We start from the raw sequence: 23,938 nt of genomic DNA on the forward strand, positions 1-23,938 counted from the left end.
ATAATTGGGGTTAAAATATTGGTCGCAGTTGATGTAACAACTTTCAATGATATTCATTGTGGGTCCCTTGTTTACTGTTTGAAGAACTTCCATATCTTGTTCAATGTCGGTAAATTTGTGATTAGTGTCGTGCATATGTACACCCATGGCGGAGAACTTATTGTGTCTCATCGCGTTGACGTGTTCCGAATATCTAATCATAAAATTGCGTCCTGTTTGACCTATGTAGGAGCTGCTGCATTTATTGCATTTTAGTCTATATATTCCAGATTTGGAGTAGATACTGGGGGTATTGATTGATGCAGAGTTGTGTAAAATTTCGGAAGTTCTATTGTTAGTTTTGAATAAAATTCTTACGTTATGTTTTCTGAAAAGGTTGGTGATTTTGTGGACGTCATTATTATAAGTGAAGGTGGTCGAAATATGAGTTTTTTCTTTTTCTTTTATGAGTTTATGTAAAAATTCACCCGGATGCACACAGACTGAATTATGTAACGAACAGCCGGAATTTTAAGAATTTTATATCATACCAATTGTATCATAATTTTATCGTATTTCATGTATCACCACATTAATTGTATGTTATTTTATAATGTGTTAAAATGTGTTTTAGATGTTTTAGGAATGTATATCTTGTTTTAATTTGTACCCAAGGCTGATGATGGCACATAGATGCCGAAACTGGTACCATTTGACTATTTGACATGTGATTAAATCACAATAAAACGTCATTGTATTGAATAGGTGGACCTTGAAAAGAATTTAATTTTGTTGTAATCCCACTTCAATACGGAACCAATGAAATTCATAACTATAAGTTATTTACTATACCAACCATCTCACCCTTACCTCGAGTTACTTTCACTGAAACATGCCCGTCCTCATGATGCTGAATCTTTAGCTTTTATTTCAGTTTTTATTACCTATTATCACTCCAAATAATTTTATCCAAAACACAATCAAGAGGGTGTACTGCAAGAAGTACCAACAGTTAGTGTGTCATACTGACATTTTGAACTACATATTTGCCTTAAAATGTAGATTTTCATTAACTGAATTTAAAATTTTTAAATTCATGATTTATTTTAATTTCAACTACAAATGATTTTTGACATAAAGCATCATTTATTGAAAGGGACATTTCTTTTATATAAATGAAAAAAATTCACTGAAATGGGTATAAATTGAGACAGTAATGATTTTTGTTCCTAGAGGATTGCAAATCGGACAAAAAGTGGGTGGCACTCTTGGTTAGTACCTAACAAATACGTGCAGCACAGAGGGTTAAGACTACCACTGCTTCCTTCCTACTCCTAGGCCTTTCCCATCCCATCATCACCATAAGACCTACCTGTATTGGTGTGATGTAAAACAAATTGGGGAAAAAAGGAAACATCTCAACAGCAGTAGCAGTAAAGCATGGAGAAACAAATGAGTTATGAAATGATGCATAATTTACAATACCCTCCCTAGGATACTAGTGTTTACAACAACGGCCGATAAGGGAAGACTGATAATACCAATACAGCAGCAGCGATCAGCAGTGGTGTTACTCTTTCATGAAACGAAAAGCCTTGTTGTGACTAAGAAGCATATATGACAAGTTAAACATGCGATGGGCCCCTCAAACATAACCATTCACGGGATGTAAGAGAAATTTGTACAGGAGAGAACAATATTGGAACCACAGTGACCTTCGACCGAAGCTTGTTTGTTTGCCGAAGAATATTGAAGCAGTACGAGTTGCTATAAAAAGAAGCCCAGGAGAATCGTGTAGAAAGGCAGCAGTACAACTGGGAATATCCAGACGCTCTGTTCAACGGATACTTAAAAGTGACCTTCATATGCTCCTGTACAAGGTGATCTCTGTGCAGCAGTTCAGTGGGTGGAAAATTGGCAACAAACTCTTAACAATATTTAGTTTTCTGACAAGGCACATTTTCATCTGGACGTTGAGATTAATAAACAAAACATACACTTTTGTACTATTGAAAATGCACAAGTGCTTCCTAAACGACTACATCAAGCTCCGAGAATTACAGCGTGGGATGCAATTTCCAGTCATGGCTTATTGGACCCTTTTTGTTTAAAGAAACTGAACAGTGTGCGTGATTTGAGCATGCTCTGCAGTAACTTCGTTTTACAGCTTCTTGGTACTGCATTGCCCTTCAACACGCAGTGGTTCAAGCAAGATGGAGAAAGACTGCAAACATTGTGTGATTCACTACATGAGCATTTTGACAAGTGGGTCATTTCACTCAGGTTTCCAAGTCATTTCAATGATGGACAATTTTGGCCTCACAATACTCCAGACCTCAAAACAATGTGACTTCCTTGTTTGGGGGTACCTAAATGAAAATACTTTTCCAGAACATCCACATGATTTATTGGAGCTAAGATGACTTATTCTTCAAGCATGCAGTGAAATCATGGAAGGCATGTTCTGTTGATAATTGTTAACATCAGTGTTCATTTGAAGGAAGTTAGAAATCAAAATGGTGGCCATATGGAGCATGTGCCGAGTTAGAAAAATTCTCTGTACTGTTATATATTGTAGTATATGTTTCTTTGAGTTTATATACCCGAAGTTTTTAGTGAACAACAAAATGATAACTCATTCATGCGCCACTCTGTATGATGTTGGTTAGAGAACTAATGATCCAACAACCCCACGTCCACAAGCAAAAGAACTTAGTACCTTATTGCAACCATTGGGACAATGACCTTAAAAATTATGCCCCTTTAAACACCAAGCATCATTCTAAACATTTATTGAAATGTTCCTCTTCAAAAAAAGAGCTCAAATCTCTACACAGTTTGTTTTAAAAACAAAGTATTCTTCCAAACAATCCACAAAATGTCAAATTATTTTATATAGATTAAATAATTCATTTGTCTGAAGTGTTAATGACTTTAATGGAAAGAACTTTATTGATGTACATTTACTTTCAAGGAGCCACACTACCCCAGAAGTTAAACCAATGCTGTCCTTTCTAAAAAAAAAAAAAAAGTACTAAAGTTCTGCATTTACAGAAGTATCTTAAAATATTTTGATGCTATGATTTACAAACAAAATAAATAATGCATGCATGCTACACAGAATTCACAACTGAACTAAGACATACTACAGAGTTCAATATTGTTTATCTGCAATACATTTGAACTGTGCAAGAAATGTATGTACCATAATCATTTACATGACGGATTCATGTGCAATCATTATATCCTTACATCAATACTAACGGTAGTCAGGTTTTCCGTAAACAGTCAGTACTCTACCAAGACAAAATGAGGGACACAGTAAAGCTGTAAGAAGCAGTAATTCCAACATTGAAAACAGGACATAACCCAGAAGAAGGCTCTTGCCTCATCAGAAAAATAATGTTAACGATAGAGTTCACTACAGAAGAGAAACTTGAGAATATCTAGATCTGGTTAATCAACAAACAGCCACACCTTTCCAAAAGAAACCTTTTGCTGTATTCAAATGTATAAAAGGTGATCAGCTGTACTCATGCTACAATATTATGTTAATAAAACGAGACAATACTAACAATGCTTGAGGCAAAATACTTCTGGGCTGGGCTGCACATTACAAAGAACAGATTGTTTTCTGGCAATTATCTCCTCTCACATTTCATGGGCTTTATATTACAATATTCCATTTTATTACAATCACTTTGAAGCAACACAACATTTGCAGGGAAAATAAAATATATTATGCCTTAACTTCAAGCAATTATATTCAGTTATCCATTCCACTACAACATTTTAGTGACAGTTACTACACTATTCAACTACAGTTTCAATCTGCCAATACATGAACATGGGAAGTTAAAACATCTGAATTTTGTAATAAAATTTTCAATTCTTGAACCCAACACCAATATTTAGCAAATTAGTGTCACTATATTTCATAACAAGAGGTATGATTTTTTGGCCGTTGTTTCTTACTTCAGTCCACAATTTTTATATACATCATGAATATTTATTTAGAACACAAACCTTAAATTATCTCCTCTCAGAATAAGAAAATAAAACAAAAAGAACAGAATTTTAGAACTTTGCTATTTCAAAATCATTCTGTACAGAATAGACATCTCTATCCAAGGACTCATGATGGGAGCTCCAGGTGCAGTCCCTATATTTCTTGTACAGCTATGGGATTCTCTCGGTCTCAATCGGACACTAATTTCTGACATCGCTATCATCGCAATGTGAGGTTCAATAACCATACTCTGCAATCATCTATATAGCATTTGATGAACCATACATCATGCCGTATTCCAAATTTATTTCTGAGCCTTTCTATCTGGCAAATCACCGTGCTAATTGGCTGTGTGGTTAGGAGTCATCGGCTGCGAGCTTGCACCCGGGAGATGGTGGGTTCGAATCCCACTGTCGGCAGCTCTGAAGATGGTTTTCCGTGGTTTGCCATTTTCACACCAGGCAAATGCTGCGGCTGTACCTTAATTAAGGCCATGGCCGCTTCCTTCCAACTCCAAGGCCTTTCCTATCCCATCGTCGCCATAAGACCTATCTGTGTCGGTGCAACATAAAGCCACTAGAAAAAAAAAAAAATCTGGCAAATCCACCAATGGCTTGGAAGACATAATACTGTGTAGTCTATATACTTTGTCCTTGTGACAGCCTCCTCATGGAGGAAGTTTTATATTAATTATTATTTATTATTTCTTTTTATAGCTCTGCATCAGTCGTGTATAGTACTCCGAGAGGAAATTTATCCCTGGGAAAAAAAAAGCAATGTTTCACAGCCGAGACTGATACGATGCAAGTGCTGCAACATCACAGCTCAAGGTTGTCCCTACTACTGCAGTTGTCAGGAAGTATGCAGTGCTTCATTTCAAAGCCACAAGCACAAATAATGTCAAAATAAGAGTCTAATTTGTATAACAACCCTGCATGGGAGAATGACTACCTGGTCCCAGAGATGAGAAATGCAGCAGTCTCACAGGTGATACAATCATATTCTATTTTGAATGACATAATTATTACCAGTTCTCCCAATCAGTTTTCTGTTGAAGCAAAGTTACTCACCACTGAATTATTTCAATAGTACCTTAATTATAACCAGGCGAGTTGGTCATGTGGTTAGGGCCGTGCAGCTCTGAGCTTGCATCTCAGAGAGAGTGGGTTCGAACCCCACTGCCGGCAGCCCTGAAGGTGGTTTCCTGTGGTTTCCCATTTTCACACTAGGCAAATTCCGGGGCTGTACCTTAATTAAGACCACGGCCGCTTCCTTCCCACTCCTAGGCCTTTCTTATCCCTTCGTCGCCATAAGACCTATCTGTGTCGGTGCGACGTAAAGCAACTAGCAAAAAAGCCAGGTCTGCGTTTTTATGTAGTGCTTGAAAATAAATCTTGAGTGGGTTTTATGAAGGACGATTCTGTAGAATCAAAAGACTTCACGATCTTCTCCACGACATCTAAGTTGTTGCAATAGTAGTGCCAGCCAGATATTAGTTTTAAAAAATTGTTTTCTCAAAAGAGATCTGAAGGCCTGTCTTTGCTGCTTGTGTTTTAAGCTGAAAAACCTGTTCCATGGCTCCATTAAAGGTATCGGACAAAAGTGCAAGATCATCTGCAAAGGATAGGCAATCAACAACAACATTTTGGCTTTTGCACCATAGTCCGACTCCGACTTCAACTCCTTGATTACACAGTTCTTTGCGCCACTCCTGGATGACCTTTTCAAGGACACAGTTGAAGAGTAGAGGTGAAAGTCCATCTCCTTGCCTAATTCCTGTCTTGATTTCAAACGCATCTGAAATCTCTTCCCTAAACTTCACCTTCGAAGTGGTGTTGGTCAATATTTGTAGGATGATTGTTCTGATTTTGTTGCCTAGGCCAAATTCATTCAAAATTCTGATCAGAGTGGTACGATCTATTGAGTCATATGCCTTCTTGAAATCTATGAAAGTCACCACAAATTCTTTATTTCTGAGCTTCAAATATGAAAGGATGGATTTGAGGTTCACAATTTGTTTGCTGCAAGCACGCCCTTTTCTGAAACCTCCCTGATATTCACTGATTTGTGGGTCTAATTATTGTTCTGCCCTCGTTTGATGGGCTTTTGACAGAATCTTCTATGTTATCAGCAGGAGAGAGATGCCATGGTAGTTATTCATGTCTGTTTTATCACTCTTCTTATGAAGGGGGTGAATCAAAGCTGAAATCCAGGCATTTTTGGAAGAATGTGTTTCCCAAATCTCGCAGATCTAGGGGCCGATGACCTTCAATGTTAGGCCCCTTTAAACAACAAGCATTATCATCAATCTCGCAGATAATTTGTTAGTTTATCCAGACTTTTGTCTCTGCATATTTCCAAAGTTCAGCAATTATAGCGTCCTTGCCTGGTGCCTCGTTATCTTTATTTTTTTGCTAGTTGTTTTTACGTCGCACCGACACAGATAGGTCTTGATATAGATGTTCATTCCCATAGGGAATCTGAAATATTTGTCCTGAATGAGCAAATTTATAATACCAATATAAATGGTCCGTTATTGGACATTATAAATTTTCCAGCTAGCTCATTCTTGGTTGCCAGCGTTTCGCCCTCGTGTGCTAGGGTGGGCTCATCAGTTGGTACCTAGCACACCTACCAATACGCTGGCTAGTGCATACTGTGGAGGCCACTGCGTAGGCTAACTGGAGCCACCGGCAGTGCCAATGCACTAAGAGACTTTGTCTCATCACTAAAAATTTGCTCATTCAGGACAAATATTTCAGATTCCCTATGGGAATCAACATCTATATCATCTGATGGCCAAGCAGGCATCAATTTTTAGTGATGAGACAAAGTCTCTTAGTGCATTGGCACTGCCGGTGGCTCCAGTTAGCCTACGCAGTGGCCTCCACGGTATGCACTAGCCAGCGTATTGGTAGGTGTGCTAGGTACCAACTGATGAGCCCACCCTAGCACACGAGGGCGAAACGCTGGCAACCAAGAATGAGCTAGCTGGAAAATTTATAATGTCCAATAACGGACCATTTATATTGGTATTATAAATTTGCTCATTCAGGACAAATATTTCAGATTCCCTATGGGAATCAACATCTATATCATCTGATGGCCAAGCAGGCATCAATTTTTAGTGATGAGACAAAGTCTCTTAGTGCATTGGCACTGCCAGTGGCTCCAGTTAGCCTACGCAGTGGCCTCCACGGTATGCACTAGCCAGCGTATTGGTAGGTGTGCTAGGTACCAACTGATGAGCCACCCTAGCACACGAGGGCGAAATGCTGGCAACCAAGAATGAGCTAGCTGGAAAATTTATAATGTCCAATAACGGACCATTTATATTGGTATTACAGATAGGTCTTACGGCGACGATGGGACAGGAAAGGGCTAGGAGTGGGAAGGAAGCGACCATGGCCTTAATTAAGGTACAGCCCCAGCATTTGCCTGGTGTGAAAATGGGAAACCATGGAAAACCATTTTCAGGGCTGCTGACAGTGGGGTTCGAACCTACTATCTCCCGAACACTGGATACTGGCCACACTTAAGCGACTGCAGCTATCGAGCTCGGTCGTTATCTTTAAGTGACTGAATAATTTGAGTTGTTCTTTCATTTGTGGGAATGAACTGGGATGAATACGCACAGCATTTTCAAAAGGGAATGAGGAATTTGGAGCTTCACAGTTCAAAAGGGGTGCAATATAATTTGCCAGAATCTGGCAATTGTTCTTATCATTGTGAGCCATTTTACTCTTGGGGCTTCTGAACTGTAGGCTTGGAGGATTGAATTTGCAGAGATTGGTCTTAAAGGTTCTATAGAAGTTTCATGTATTGGTCTTCTGGAAGTTTTGTTCAATTTTTTTAAAATAATAATAATAATAATAATAATAATAATAATAATAATAATAATTATTATTATTATTATTATTATAATGTAGTGCAGGTTCCTCTTTATAATATGGGGCAAATGTGTAGTGAGTCTGGTTGCACATCTACCATAATAAATTATTGTTCAAATAAGGAAGGGGCCATCTCAACATTTGCATTTCCTAGCGATAAGGAGAAGCAAAATAAATGAACTCGTGCTATACACTGATGATGATGATGATGATGCTTGTTTAAAGGGGCCTAACATCGAAGGTCATCGGCCCCATGTGCTATACACTGAGCTGATTTTCAACCCAGTAAATATACATGTATCTGTATTAGAAATTTTTCTGAGAATCATATCACTGCAAAAAGACCAGACAGTTTTATTTTAATTGTGCCCAGGTGATACCCAAAATTAACTGACGATGCTATGCCAACATTCCTGGGCAGCCCTCATGTGTGTCACAACCAACCCTTCAAAACAAAAACTGTCAAAAGAAAGGAGAGAGGATATATCGCAGAATGATGAACTAAACTTCAAGACATGGTGTGAAGGGGACAAGACATCACATGACGACAAATTTACTTGAATTTTCAAGTAAAATTGATGTTGATAAGGTTTTATTATACAAACTTCAAAGCAACATTCCAACTATCAAAGTATCTATAATATTTTTTGAAGGTTTAAGTGTGCAAGTAGGCCTATGCTTAAATTGTTGCAAGATACCTTCTAAAATATATAGCTGGAATTTAGGACATATTATACCATATATTGAGCATTCGAGTGTTTACAATGTCATTTGAAAGCTTTCAGTAACACTTTTACACCACTGGATATAGTTAACAAGATAAATAATACGTGCTTAGCTCAAGGCAACTGTGTTAATGACTCACTAAACCTAGACTGTGAGGACCCATTGCCACTCATTCAAAACTCACATTTTTAAATGAACAACTTGAGGTCAGCATGTCTCAAGAAATATTTCTGTGGGCATCTGCAATATTTATTTCATTCCAGGTGCAAACATCCCACTGAAACATTTAAGTGTTTTGACATCACCTCACACTTTTTACTTACGATGATTAAGTGCCGACATGAAGAGTGAAGTAGGTTTGAAGAATTCTCAAGCAAATTATCTAAAATAAAAACGTTTAAAACCACATTAAAAAATTATCAAGGTTCTTTCCGATGAAATTCACATAAGGAAAAGAGTGACAGAGGGGGTTGTTTAGAAGGCTTTTCAGAAAAACAATGGCATTGCCATTAAAATTCAAGCATTCATTTAGACTTTCTTATTTTCTGCAATTGAGGATATTATAGCCTTACATCCTGTAAAGATTTTACATACAGAAGAATGAAGGAAATAACACTCCAGGTACTAAAAGCATTACATGAATGTGGGTTTGCCGTTTTGTCACCGATATGCGGTAACAGAATGAATCGTAACACATTTGTGATGAAGCCATTACACTATATATTGCCAATCCTTTTAGTCCAAGACATTTTTAAAATTGGCTTTACGTCGCACCGACACAGATAGGTCTTATGGTGACAATGGGAAAGGAATGAGCTAGGAGTGGGAAGGAAGCAACTGTGGCCTTAATTATGGTAAAGCCCCAGCATTTGCCTGGTATTAAAATGGGAAGCCATGGAAAAATATCTTAAGGGGTGCCGACAGTGAGGTTCGAACCCACTTCTCCGAAATGTAAGTTCACAGCTGCGCGCCCCTAACCGCATGGCCAACTAACTCAGTACAATATTTCTATTATTTTGATACGGTGCACCTATTCAAAGATGTTAGGGAAATAATTATCTGAAGCAAAGCAATGAATTCACAAATAGGAAAAGTCCTCTCAGTTTTAATTACTGCGTTGATGGGGTGAAAGACCTTTTGGGGATCATTGTAAGTATCTAGGTGTTAATATAAGGAAAAATCTTCATTGGGGTAATCACATAAATGGGATTGTAAATAAAGGGTACAGATCTCTGCACATGGTTATGAGGGAGATTAAGGGTTGCAGTAAGGATGTAAAGTAGAGGGCATATAAGTCTCTGGTAAGACCCCAACTAGAGTATGGCTCCAGTGTATGGGACCCTCACCAGGATTACCTGATTCAAGAACTGGAAAAAATCCCAAGAAAAGCAGCTTGATTTGTTCTGGGCGATTTCTGATGAAAGAGTAGTGTTACAAAAATGTTGCAAAGTTTGGGCTGGGAAGAATTGGGAGCAAGAAGACGAACTGCTCGACTAAGTGGTATGAAATACCAGTATAAATGGTCCGTTATTGGACATTATAAATTTTCAAGCTAATTCATTCCAGGTTGCCAGCGTTTCGCCCCCATGTGCTAGGTTGGGCTGATCAGTTGGTACCTAGCACACCCACCAAGACACACCCACCTAGCACACGGGAGCGAAACGCTGGCAACCAGGAACGAATTATCTGGAAAATTTATTATGTCCAATAACGGACCATTTACATTGGTATTATAAATGTACTCATTCAGGACAAATATTTCAGATTCCCTAGGGGAATCGCCATCTATATCATAAGTGGTATGTTCCGAGCTGTCAGAGGAGGGAACGCATGGAATGACATTAGTAGACGAATAAGTTTGAGTGGCGTCTTTAACATTAGGAAAGATCACAATTTACATATATAAGAGTTTTGCCTGTACATTGCTCAGAATTTGGAAAGAATGGTATTTCTGTATCGGTCATGTCCATAGTAACAAGGAAATGCGCTTTTTACTTTTCCGTAATTTCTGTCTTTATGTGTGTACACGCATCACGAGAAAACGGATGAAGAGAATTTAATGAAAATTGGTATGTGAAGTCAGGGAATGAGCCACTACAATCTAGGCTATAAATCATTTTACTCATGCTGAGTGAAATGGTAGTTTAGGGGAAGGCCTAAAATTGAATTATCAAATATTTACATTACTAGTGGTCCTATAGGTAAACTCTACGTAACTAAAGTTATATAGAATTAAATTTATGATCATTTATGTCACTGTTACCGTACCAGCTTTGATAACTCAGATATTCATGATTTTTTTTGCCAAGTCCATATCAACGTGGAGCCACGAGAAAATGGATTAACAGAATTTAATGAAAGTTGGTATTTAGAGTAGGGGAATAAGAAACTACAGTCTAAGTTATAAACAATTTTATTTGCCCTGTATGAAATTGTAGTTTAGGGGAAGACGCCTAAAATTTAATTTTTAAATACCTATGTTATTGGTCCTATTGGAAAGTACTACATATCAAAAGTTATAGAGAACACAATTTCTGACCATTTATGTTGTATTCAATTTTATCGTACCGACTATGATAAGAGTGGTATTTCAGAGTCGGAAGAAAACCAAACGTGAAGACCTATAATACTGAAAGCGCATAACATTGATTAACAATAACATTACACTGACCATTGTTTGTGGTGATGTTCTTTGTCTCTTATGCTGCCGCTCAACTCCGATAGATGGGATTACTGCTGCGTACCAAGTATAACAGCCTGACTGAATACTGGTGGGAAATAGCTGGGGAGTTAGAAAACTTTCTTCTTTAGGATGTCATTCATCTGGTTCAAACATTTTCTGATACCGTACTGCTGGTACGAAAGTCAATGATTCATTATAGTATTCCAGCTATTCCATCCCTACTCTGATGCACTGTTTTGAATGAGTAGTGTGCACTCTTAAGGCAGAGGCTCATGTAGTATGACCTGGTCTAGAATTACAATTTAGGCATATTCCAAATTATAGCACCACAATTCACTAAATAACTCAAAATTCAACCCTGAAAAGAGCCATTTCTTAAAAAGAGCTTCTTCCTCTTCACTTTTATTAAATTCTATATTCATTTTATTCAAAATTAGCAGCGCAGAGCGGGGTTTCTCCTCTGGCTTGGAGGAAAATTTGCCTACAAATCAGATAGATTTTTCCACTGTCAGTGTAGTGAATTGAGATTTTCCGACTCATCGGGTACTCCTAGGAAACATTAGTAAAATGGCATAGTTTTTGCCCTGGAACTCTCCACTATTTGACCCCGCCCCCCAAAAAAAGGCAGTGTTCACGGATCACGGCTGTCTGCGGCCTGGTCATTGCAGCTCTGGAACTTCGGACTGTTAGATAGGCAGCGTAGTACTGTTCGTTAAAATTGAGGAAATGTGTGGTTTTTAATTTGATCGAGTATTTCATGTGAAATCATTGCTTTTACTTGCGCCATTCCTACTGACGTCATTGTACTGACCTATGTTCACTTCAGTTCGGAAAACCACTAAGACAGTCTTTCTGAGGATGTAAAAAGGCAGGTGGAGAGTGAGTGTGTGCCATTATAATGCAATTCACCAACCTGACTGTGACTGATGGTAGGCAGGCAGGCCTACCATTACAATGAAAATTCCCATAACGCAGTCTTCATATTGAAAAGACGTTTGGTGATTTCTCCATTGCGTTTCCAGGATAACGTTAAGAGCTATGCAATTTAATACAGTCTTGCTCACAACGTGTACTCTACCTAACCTACAATTCTGTATACAATGTAGAATTCCGTAGTGAAGCACGGATACATCAGCTAGTATGAAGTTGGAATTCAAGAGGACAAATTGGGGCAAATATTTATAGGAAGGGGAGTTAGGGATTGGAATAACTTACCAAGGGAGATGTTCAATAAATTTCCAATTTCTTTTAAATCATTGAAGAAATGGCTAGGAAAACAACAGATAGGGAATCTGCCACCTGGCCAACTGCCCTAAATGCAGATCAGTATTGACTGATTGATTGATTTATATGGAAAAATGAAGACACAAAAATAAGTTTAATGTGGTTATCTAAGGATTTTAAAGGTCTTCAATACTGAAGAAAGTATGTTAGTGAATTTAGCACTATATTTGTCAAAGGTCTCGCATCCCTCAACTATCTAAAATCAGAATGTCTCATTGACAGTCCTTTTGATGAGAAAAATATTGTGACTTAGCAGACATTTAAGGATCAGTGCATACTGCAGAATACAAAAAGGCTATCCTTTCATGGTGGAAAGTTGTCAATATAAAAATCCTAAACACTGCACATCAACTTAAGGTTCCATTACAAAGGCCAATTCAAAGTGCTGAAGATGAAAGAGTATTATTTTAAGAAGTTTTTAGAATTTCTGCAGTCATGACAAAGCTTTAATATACAGACACCTAAGCATACTGAGAAAGTAACCCAGGACACATTTTTCTCACAATAGAATCTCCCTATTATGAATATGTATTTGCAACATTTAAAGATTGCAAATATTTGCTGTTAAGAGAATTTCAGACTGACCCACTTGACAGCCAGATTGGTTGATACAGACAAATGTGTGGCCCCTGTTACGTGTGTTTCTCAAGTGTTTTATTGGAAAAAAAGAAAAACATTAGAAGAGTCAATGTTCAAGTCATCATATGGAGAATTCTCACTGAAAGACTTTTCCTTGGATAGAGGCCTAAATGAATCTGTGAAGGAATTTTCAAACAATAATGATATAAATCTGGACAATCACTGAATCAAGGGACTTGTGTGGTATACAGATTATGAGTTGTATCAAAGGTTTGTCATATTTTCGGAAATATTTTGGGCAATAGTTCTGAAAACATGATTACCACCACCATGTCCTCAACTAAGTGTAAAATAATGACATTTGAGTGACAACAGTTCACCTAGTGGCCAACATAATATTTTTTAATTGTTGTGTAGGACTGTGTGTTAAATCAGACCTAATCTAATTCAAAGACATAATTTTTAAAAATAAGTGAGAGAGAGAGAGAGAGAGAGAGAGAGAGAGAGAGAGAGAGGCATGAGGAGAAGACCTGACCTAGGAGCTGGACAAGATGAAAAAGGGAAGCCTGACATACAAGTGGCTGAGGAATCAATAAATAAGGTTGGATTATCTATTAAAATATGCATATGCAAATGTATTTACTCTTTTGGGTTGAGAAACAACAAACATGACAATGTTTGGTAGCCTTTAAAACATTTTCAGTCATCAGAACAATTCATTGGAATCAATCATAAGAATTAAGCAATGAATCTATCTTAACCAATATGCATTGTATTTGACAACTCATAAGAATTACTTAATGCACAGAAATTCATGCCTCAGAACTAGGTTGGAAGGGAGATACTTAAAAGAAATGGAGATTACATTTGCAAAGTTAAAGAGTAAACTCTGGTCACAAATTCTTAAAGATCCTCAACCAACCTTTTGTAAGCCCTTCCTGAGGCCAAATCTACTGTATCCACAAAGATCACAGCAACAGTGACTCGATTTTTTTTTTTTTTTTTTGCCATTTGCTTTATGTCGCACCGACACAGATAGGTCTTATGATGATGATGGGACAGGAAAGGCCTAGGAATAGAAAGGAAGCAGCCATGGCCTTAATTAAGGTACAGCCCCAGCATTTGCCTGGTGTGAAAATGGGAAACCACGGAAAACCATCTTCAGGGCTGCCGACAGTGGGATTCGAACCCACTATCTCCCAGATGTGAGCTCACAGCTGTGCGCTCCTGAACAGTGACTTGAGATCCCATAGGAATTCCCTAGTATAAATTCAAGTACAGGAATGACAAGCCACTTTGTATAGAGAATACTATAATATTTACACAAATATACAAGACCTGTGAAAAAGACAAAGATGCTAACAGACCAGACCTTTGTTCTAGTTCAGATCTTGTTCAGATCTTATACAGATCTTGAACTACACTGCATGTGATGAATAGGGCTCGGATGTTTAAGACCTAAAAATGGCCAAAATAAGCAATATGACCTCAAAAGTGATGAAATATGACGTAAAAATAACAAAATATGACCCCAAAATGATTAATCTAAATATGGTCATTTTAAAATAAGTTATAAATCGAAACGGCAAATCCTTTGATACGTGTTTGTTAACTAAATTCTTTATTCTTACTTTCATATTAATTTTCTTAATATACATGTTTAGCAGTTATTCACAGTCTATTCTCCTCGATTCACTTATCAAACATTTGTGAATACATACCTATAAAGTAGGCCCTACAAATTTTGCTAAGATTATCAGGCCATACAACATTTTAAATGTCAAAACATGTTTGCACACTTCACTGGCGGTTTGAAATATGAGTAAACTAGAAATCAATCTATTTTTAAAAATATTTTGGAACGTTTGAGCTCAGATTACATTAATATTATTCAAGTGCCTTAAAGTTTAAACTGAGCACCACGAAACAAATTAAGTAGATGTCTTTCGATATACTATGGTAGGGCGGCAGGGCAAACAGTGCAAACTCACAACTTTTTTCATTCTTCTCCATGGGTGGTATTGAAGTGTATGACAAGATTCATCTTCCAAGCATCAGGCGCGAAAGACCTCTGATTATCACTTAACACATTCTTGTAAGAAGAGAAGCTCCTTTCTACGTCACAAGACGTTATTGGTGCATATTTAAATAATATGCAATCACTGCTATCGAGTATGCACTCATCTTGAAATGCACTGGTACCTTATCCTCTAAGAACATCATTTCTCTTGCACACACAGCGAAAACCATCACTTCGATCGAGCACATTTTGAAGTTTTATTTTTACACTGACGCCAAGTATTTTATGCGATTGTTGTGCTGAATGTTCAAAACTTCTCATAATTTCAATACTTGCATGAATTTCTAAGCTAGCAGCTTCTAAACGAGTAAATGCACCCGATATAATTCCAAAGTTCGACGTAATATATGCCAGACATTCTGACAAACTGTTGGAAAACAATCTTGATTGAAGAGGCAGAGTATTCCACCTGTATTAACTACAGATGTGATATGGAAAAGCAGTTTTATGAATACTAGTTCTCATTCAGAAAGTTGAGGATGATTTTGCACAGCTACAGCTGTCGCCAAACCGCCGAAATATGAAGTTTCTACGAAAATAGCTCAAAATATGACCTTATAACAAAAAATAGCCAAAATATGCATTTATATGACAAGTAAAAATCACTTAATTGAGACAATAACCACCTGATTTCCACCAAAATCCAATCAGGCAAGAAAACAGAGACAAAGAAAAAATACAACTTTTCCTAAACATCCGAGCCCTAGTGATGAATATCATATTGGATCCATATTGACATTCAATTATCACTCTTTCAGTGATTTATAATTCCATCTTTTTAATACAAATCACTAAAAATACAAGATCATTAACTTTTTTTTTTTTTTTTTTTTTTTTTTTTTTTTTTTTTTTTTTGTAGGACAGGTTTCGTCCCTATTTGAGACAACTTCAGCTACACTGAATTTGCTATGTAAATTTCAATGTTGAAAATGTGCACATAAAAAAGTACAGTATGTTGCATTAAAATTAGATTTTTAAAATTGTCATAATCCACTATTGTCTAAATGAAATTGTGTATCTGTGTGTGTGTGAACATAATATAGAAATTGAACTGGCTATGTCATCTGACAATACACATTAAAAAGGAAGAGAAACACTCCGTATTCTTTCTATATGCCTTAGACTACCTTTCTACCTTAGGATCTAATGACACCTGTCAATGAATGAATACTACCAGTATGAGGGTGAGTCAATAAATAAGTTGCAAACATGTGGGTGCCTTATACCATTTGAAATTATGCGCGTAAGTTTTGCCAGCAGATGGCAGCATATGTATGCTTGTTGTACGACATCTCGCAGGCAGTCAGTCAGAGACTGTTAGTGCACGATGGCACATGTGTTGCATGACTGTAAACGAGAAGAACAGTCTGCAGTTGTGCGTTTTTTTGCGGGCCAAAGGACTGTCCACAGAAGAAGTGCATCGTGAAATGCATCCCGTCTATGGTGAAAGCTGTGTTCAATTGGATCCAGAAGTTTAACCATGGAAGGAAAAGCATCAGAGACGGGGAGCGTCCTGGTCGTCCTGCGGAGGTGGTGGTTGTTTGAGTCATCAGTCCATAGACTGGTTTGATGCAGTTTTCCATGCCACCCTATCCTGTGCTAACCTTTTCATTTCTACGTAACTATTGTATCCTACATCTGCTCTAATCTGCTTGTCATATTTATACCTTAGTCTACCCCTACCGTTCTTACCACCTACACTTCCTTCAAAAACCAACTGAACAAGTCCTGGGTGCCTTAAGATGTGTCCTACCATTCTATCCCTTCTTCTCATCAAATTTAGCCAAATCGATCTCCTCTCACCAATTCGACTCAGTATCTCTTCATTCGTGATTCGATCTATCCATCTCACCCACAGCATTCTTCTGTAACACCACATTTCAAAAGCTTCTATTCTCTTTCTTTCTGAGCTAGTTATCGTCCATGTTTCACTTCCATACAATGCCACGCTCCACACGAAAGTCTGCGGAGGTGTCAACTGGAATGCTTGGAACATCCACCGTACAGTCCTCACTTAGCCCCCCAGTGATTTTCATCTGTTTGAGCCCCTAAAAAAAAAAAATCATTTGGGTGGCTGTCATTTTGATACAGATGATGCCGTAATCTATGAGGACTTCTTTGCTGCTGGCTTTCAAGGACTTGTAAAGAGATGGGATAAGTGCCTGAATGTACAGGGGGAATATGTGGAAAAGTGAAATAAATGTCAGAAAGTTACTTTGATTATTTTTGCCTCAATTCAGTTCTGCAGATTATTTATTGATTCGCCCTCATATGTGCAGAATGAATTTTTTTTTTAATGCCCTTGGAATGATCTTAACGGACTTCAGACTGCCACAATTTTAATGATAACTTTATCTATATAATGTCTGATCCAACTCCTAACAAATGCCAGGATGTCAGAATTTTGTCCGGCAAGAATGATTTACTATCTATGAAGCCTATTACACAGAGCTGCCACATTTAAGCAATCTAAAATGCCACGACCTCAGTTCAGATTGAACCTGTTGGGAACACAAGACCGACGATTAACTACCTGCCCACTGGAAATGGCAGTCAAATTTGTGTCATGAAAGTGATCCCTTAATAGTCAGTGAATTTACCAGCAGATAGTTCAGATTTAAGCTATCTCTAATACTCATTAGTAAAATGTCCGACTCGTTGGCTGAATGGTCAGCGTACTGGCCTTCGGTTCAGAGGGTCCCGGGTTCGATTCCCAGCCGGGCCGGGGATTTTAACCTTAATTGGTTAATTCCAATGGCTTGGGGGCTGGGTGTGTGTGGCGTATTCAACATTAGAAATCATCCTAGGTAGGGCCCTCATCTTCATCGATATGCAGGTCGCCTAATAGGACGTCTACTAGAAAAAGACCTGCACCAGGCCTCTCCGTAGGCCATACACCATTATTATCATCATTAAAATGCTGGAATTCACTTGTGCAACCTCAAGCTTAGAAGGAAAGCAACTAAACTAACCAGCTGCTCCATTTAAAATGTCAAGAAACATTTACCCACACCCACCCACACTCTCTCTCTCTCTCTCTCTCTCTCTCTCTCTCTCTCTCTCCTTGCAGTCAATATGTAATCTGCAAAACTTTTGTAGTACTTGTCAGATGAACTACTGAGAGGAGAGAGCTATTCCAGTAGTTACCTTACATTTACTATGAATTTATTGACAGTATTACAAATTCATTATGAAGTGAAATTTCATAATTATACATGATTATAATAATAAGAACCCTGCAGTATATGACAAGAGTACCTGTAAGTAAAATCACTGTCAGAACTGCTCAAAAGAGACTGATAAAAGTAGTTTAACATTAGTACTAGTTGTCCTCACAATTCATAGGCATGCCAATATATTACATTAATATTACATTCATTTCAATATCTTCCATATTTTCAATATTATACTTCTACTGAACAACAATATTTTTATGATCAAATATCTATGCTGCAAATAAACATTGTTTGGAGAACAGTCTACACCCACACCTTCATCCTAAATTATTAAAGTTGCAGTATTTACTTCCAACAATGGAGGATCCATAAATAAAATGTTAAGTTACCTTCCCTAATAAATGTATCCTGAGACAGCACTTATTTGCAGTAATATGCGATACCCAGTGCTGCTACATATTCAACAAACAGTACTACAATGATATATATCGCAAAAATAGTATTACAATCAAGAAATTACGAAGGAAAACGAGGAGAGACAGACAGGCTTCAATGTGCAGCAATAGTAAGTTACTAAATCAACAATAAAAACTTGTATCCTTCACCAGCAACAAATGAGAAGACTAATAATATTGCATTACACTAACTATTGTAAAACTTCAAAATACAAGTACACCTAACTAATGACTATAAGGAAATGCATCTCTCAAAAATACTAAAGATGAACAAAAAACCCTTCCGCTCCCGGTCTACTGGAGAGTACAGCGAACTTGTACATACAGTCAATCTCGGCGCAGATGAGTCCCATTCACACAACCAACCCACACGCAACTTTATTGCGGGACATGGAGCATGACAGTCTCACTCGCACAGTGATTATATCCACGTAAAACAGGAATGACTAGACAGTGAAGAATAGAAAATCTTACGAGCATAGTCCGAGAGGAATATGCTGTATATTGGCTTATGTTGAAAACAAATAGTGGCAAATGTTTCTTTCATGAAGGAGTAAACAGTGTTTCATACAGGAAACAAGGGTATGGCAATATACAGAGTGAGCTTTAATAAAACCGACAAACTGCAGGGACTTATTCCTGACTGGAAATGGAGGGAAAAATGTCCCATGAACATGTGTCTGGAAATGCATCGTTGCAATGGTAGATGGCACTGACGAATGAAATTTTCCCTGACTACTTGAAGTGTGTTTCTTCTGTTGCAGATAGTGATTGAAGCAGAGTATTGTCGGAAGCAGAATGGTCCGGTATTCATGTCGGGAACAAGCCGAGATGGTGTTTGTGTACGGCCAAGCCAATGGAAACTGTCGAGAGGCAGCACGACTATACCAAAACGAGTACCCTCACAGACACCAACCACATCACACAACGCTTCAAGCCATTTTTGGGCATTTGTATGATCATGGGTCCTTTCAGACAGACGAACGTGTAGGGAGGCGGCGGACTGTGCGTACACCAGATCTGGAGGAACAGGTTCTACACGACATTGAGACGAACCCTATTACATGCTCCACGCAAGTGGCCCGCCAACATGGTGTAAGCCAGACTACGATTACAGTATGTGTATCCTGCATGACAACCACTATTATCCCCATCACCTGCAAGGAGTGCAAGGATTATCAGCAGCGGATTTCCCTCTACAGGAAGGATTTTTTCGATGGTTTTTGCACCAGGCCATCACAGTTACGGGATTTCTGTCGTCAGTCCTCTTTACCGATGAAGCAACCTTCACCAGAAATGGCATCGTCAATCTGCATAATCTTCATCTGTGGGCTACAGAAAAACCCTGGGGAATGGTTGAAGTGTCTCAACAGCATTTGTTCAGCATTAATGTTTGGGCAGGGATTCTTGGTGACCACATTCTTGGACCAGTTATTATTCCACAATGCCTCAACGGAGGAACGTACCTGGACTTCCTGCAAAATACTCTTGCTTGAGAATGTGCCTGTGGCAATAAGACATGTTATGTGGTTTCTGCATGATGGAGCACCACCCCACTTCCGCATTCCAGTTCGCCAACACCTCAACATCATCTTCCCCAGGCGCTGGATAGGACGCGGAGGCCCTGTTGCATGGCCTCCTAGATCACCGGACTTAAACCCCCTGGATTTTTACCTCTGGGGACATCTGAAAAGCATTGTGTATGCTGAACCAGTTCCTGATGTGCAGACCCTTCAACAGCATGTTCACGACGCCTGTGACGCTATTCGGTGAGAGGCCGGAATGTGCGAAGGAGTGAGGCAATCCATGATACGACATCTGAACGCGTGCACTGCAGCCCATGGAGGCCACTTTGAACATCTGCTGCGACATGGATGCGATTCAGGTATGTACTGTGTTCCGGGACTATTTGTTGTCGTTGCACGCACACCGTCCATTTTCGGACACATGTTCGTAGGACATTTTTCCTCCATTTCCAGTCAGGAATGAGTCCCTGCACTTTGTCAGTTTTATTAAAGTTCACCCTGTATTCTTAGATGACATCACTTAAGTTAACAAATACACCCAAGTAGTCTCCGTAATATAATCCAAGATTACAGCCAATAAGCTCAGAGAAAGGGCAGATGCAACTATAGGATGAACTCCATATTACAGGTCTAAGAACTGGACAATTTCTTCCAAAGAGGACCATTTAAATAAATGTAGTGCCTTTTATTTGAAATTTACAATAGAGACTTGGCCTGACTTGTGGCCATGGTCATTATGGCATCAAATCTATATGGTCTGACCCTGTGGTTAACCGGTTTGTGTCCTGTTGGTGGAAAAAAATTTCACCATCAAAATTTTGGTCGGTAGGGTAGGAGATATGATAGTATAAAATTTCTAATCACTACACCGAATGCCAAAAGCCTGCATTCAATTCCAAAGCACTCCAGAGTGTTCATATGCAGTGAGGGCATACGACGCTGTTGATGGCGATTCATCTGTCGGATGACTACATTAAGCCAGAACAGACCTCTTGGTGTCATTAATTCAACAAAAGTAGGCTATGTGCTGACACCGGGTTTCTCTTCACCCCTATCATCTCAGAACCAAACACGCACGTCGCCCATGGGCTTCAACTAGAAAGCATGCACCAGGAGAGAAAGCAATAAACAAACAGATAGATCAGATAGAATTGTTTGGATTTTTGCCATTTACCTTGTAAAGCACTACTGCAACCACTTCCAGATTCTCTTCGACTGATAGCAAATTTATCCTGAAGTGTAGAGGTAGCGTGCCTGCATCTTACCCGGAGGCCCCAGGTTCGATTCCCAGCCATGACAGGGATTTTTACCTGGATTGAGGGCATGTTCGAGGTCCACTCAGCCTACAACTGAGGAGCTATCTGATGGTGAGATGGTGGCCTTGGTCTAGAAAGCCAAGAATAAAGGCGGAGAGGATTCGTCATGCTGACCACACAACACCTCATCTGCAGGCCTTCGGGCTGAGCAACAGTCGCTTGGTAGGCCATGGCCCCTTGGGGCTGTTGCGCCATAGGGTTGGGTTTGATAGCAAATTTATAATAGTTGAATTGAAGCAAATTATCTTGGAGAAGGGAATGTCTCAAATTGATGGACAATTCCAGTGGAAAAGGATAGGTAGTTCACCTAGGAGGAAAATGGACTCTGATGTGGAGGGTAAGGGAAGTAGAGGGAGACCAAGATGATGATGGTTAGCCTCAGCTTCTAACAATTTAAAGATAAGAGGTACAGAACTAAACAAGGCCACAGAACTAGTTACTAGGATTGTGGCAGCATTTTGTAAATTGACAGAGGCTTGCAGACTAAACGCTGAAAGACATAATGGTCTATAATGAAGACTCATGTATGTATAAAATTTAATGGCACTGTTAGAAACACTGAAGTATGCAGTCTTAATGCTTCAAGTTTGAAATGTCTATATTTAAAACTGTCAAAATAATTTTACTTTTACATTTTTTTGGCAAATGCCATCGGACACTTGTGATTAGGAAAACAGTCTAGATGGAGACCCTTTTAACAATTTCTGTAGGCAGACCTACATCTTTTCCTCTTAGCATCCTTTGTAGAACATACACAACACACACTTTCCTTTGTTCCAGGAAATTTAATTACATTTCATCTAACTGGTTCCTCTTGCACGCCAGTTCTTTTCTCATTCACCAAAGTTCTTATTATTGAAGCTGTGAACTGTAATCTGGTCACTGGTTTTTTTTAGGTCTGATATTTTCTTTATATAAAATCTATAAATGTACAATCATTCGCCCAAAAAAGTTAAATGCAACTTTCTTCCAGTATCTGACAGTTTTGCGCTCATCCAGTCAGCAATACATCATATTAAATGTGTCAATCCCACCCATGCAGTTATTATATGCTGAAACTATATATATATATTTTTTTTTGCAAGTTGCTTTACGTCGCACCGACACACATAAGTCTTATGGTGACGATGGGACGGGACGGGGCTAGGACTGGGAAGGAAGCAGCCGTGGCCTTACTTAAGGTACAGCGCCAGCATTTGCGTGGTGTGAAAATGGGAAACCACGGAAAATCATCTTCAGGGCTGCCGACAGTGGGGTTCGAACCCACTATCTCCTGAATACTGGACACTGGCCGCACTTAAGCGACTGCAGCTATCGAGCTCGGTAAAAAAAAAAAAAAAAAAAAAAAAACAAAAAAAAAAAAAAAAAAAAAAAACAAAAAAAAAAACCTATTTCAGGTTTTACCACATCGTTTCTTTAATTTTTTATAATTTTATCTTCTTTTTTTGTCATCCCTGGTGCTGGAGTTTGTTGACAGTAGTATTTTTGAGTTTGCTTTTCTCTATAGCCTGCAACCAAGATAGGATCCCTTCTAAAATATTTCTTCTCACCCACTTTGAATTTTGACAGAAGATCTTTAGATATGAATTTTTGATTTTCCTAATTGTACCAATTAAAAATGTGCCATTTTGGTAGAGATATCTGGCTAGAAGCATGGAGAAATAAATAATAAACAATAAAGGCCAGACAAAAGTTCATAACAGAGTTGCAGAACATCCACAACTTTATCCCCCACTGATGTTGGTGCTTGTTAGAAAGGTACTGTTTCAGCTGGGTATGGCCCTTAATTCCAACAACTCTTATCTAGGCCTACACATACGGTAATTCTTGATGCGGCGATAAAGTGCATCTGGAAAATTTTTAGCAGGAGATGAAATCTGTTTCTTGGCAACATACACTGAAGGAAATGGAAATTGCAACACCCAGAAGGAGTGGTGCTACATTGCTGCAATTGAACATGCAGGGCAAGTGTTCGGTTGTGATTTGATGATTACACTCTCAGGTCCCTCTGACCGCAAGTTTGGAGAACAATGAATACAGGATGTGCCCACCATGAGCTGCAATACATTCATGAATTCGTCGAGGCATGGAGTCAATAAGCCCCTGGATCGCTTCCTGAGGAATTGTGGCCCATGCTTGCTGCACTGCACGGGTCAGTTGTTCCAAAGTTGTGGGTGGCTGAGGACGGTTGGCCAGTTGTCGATCCATCATGTCCCACACATGCTCAACAGGACT

General features: G+C 38.7%; 1 protein-coding gene across 3 annotated transcripts in view; it reads right to left on the reverse strand.

The window, feature by feature from the left end:
• Positions 1 to 23,938, reverse strand: part of LOC136864311 (mucolipin-3) — a 226,723-nt gene that overhangs the window by 22,117 nt on the left and 180,668 nt on the right. The window contains exon 13 of one of the 3 annotated variants that reach the window (XR_010859293.2): positions 8,928 to 8,986. The exons of the other annotated variants lie outside the window; for them this stretch is intronic. The gene's annotated coding sequence lies outside the window, so the exon portion shown is untranslated. The remainder of the gene's footprint in view (positions 1 to 8,927; positions 8,987 to 23,938) is intronic. 3 annotated transcript variants of the gene reach the window in all.

The sequence above is a fragment of the Anabrus simplex genome, chromosome 2 (assembly GCF_040414725.1).
Source record: "Anabrus simplex isolate iqAnaSimp1 chromosome 2, ASM4041472v1, whole genome shotgun sequence".
NCBI lineage: Eukaryota > Metazoa > Arthropoda > Insecta > Orthoptera > Tettigoniidae > Anabrus > Anabrus simplex.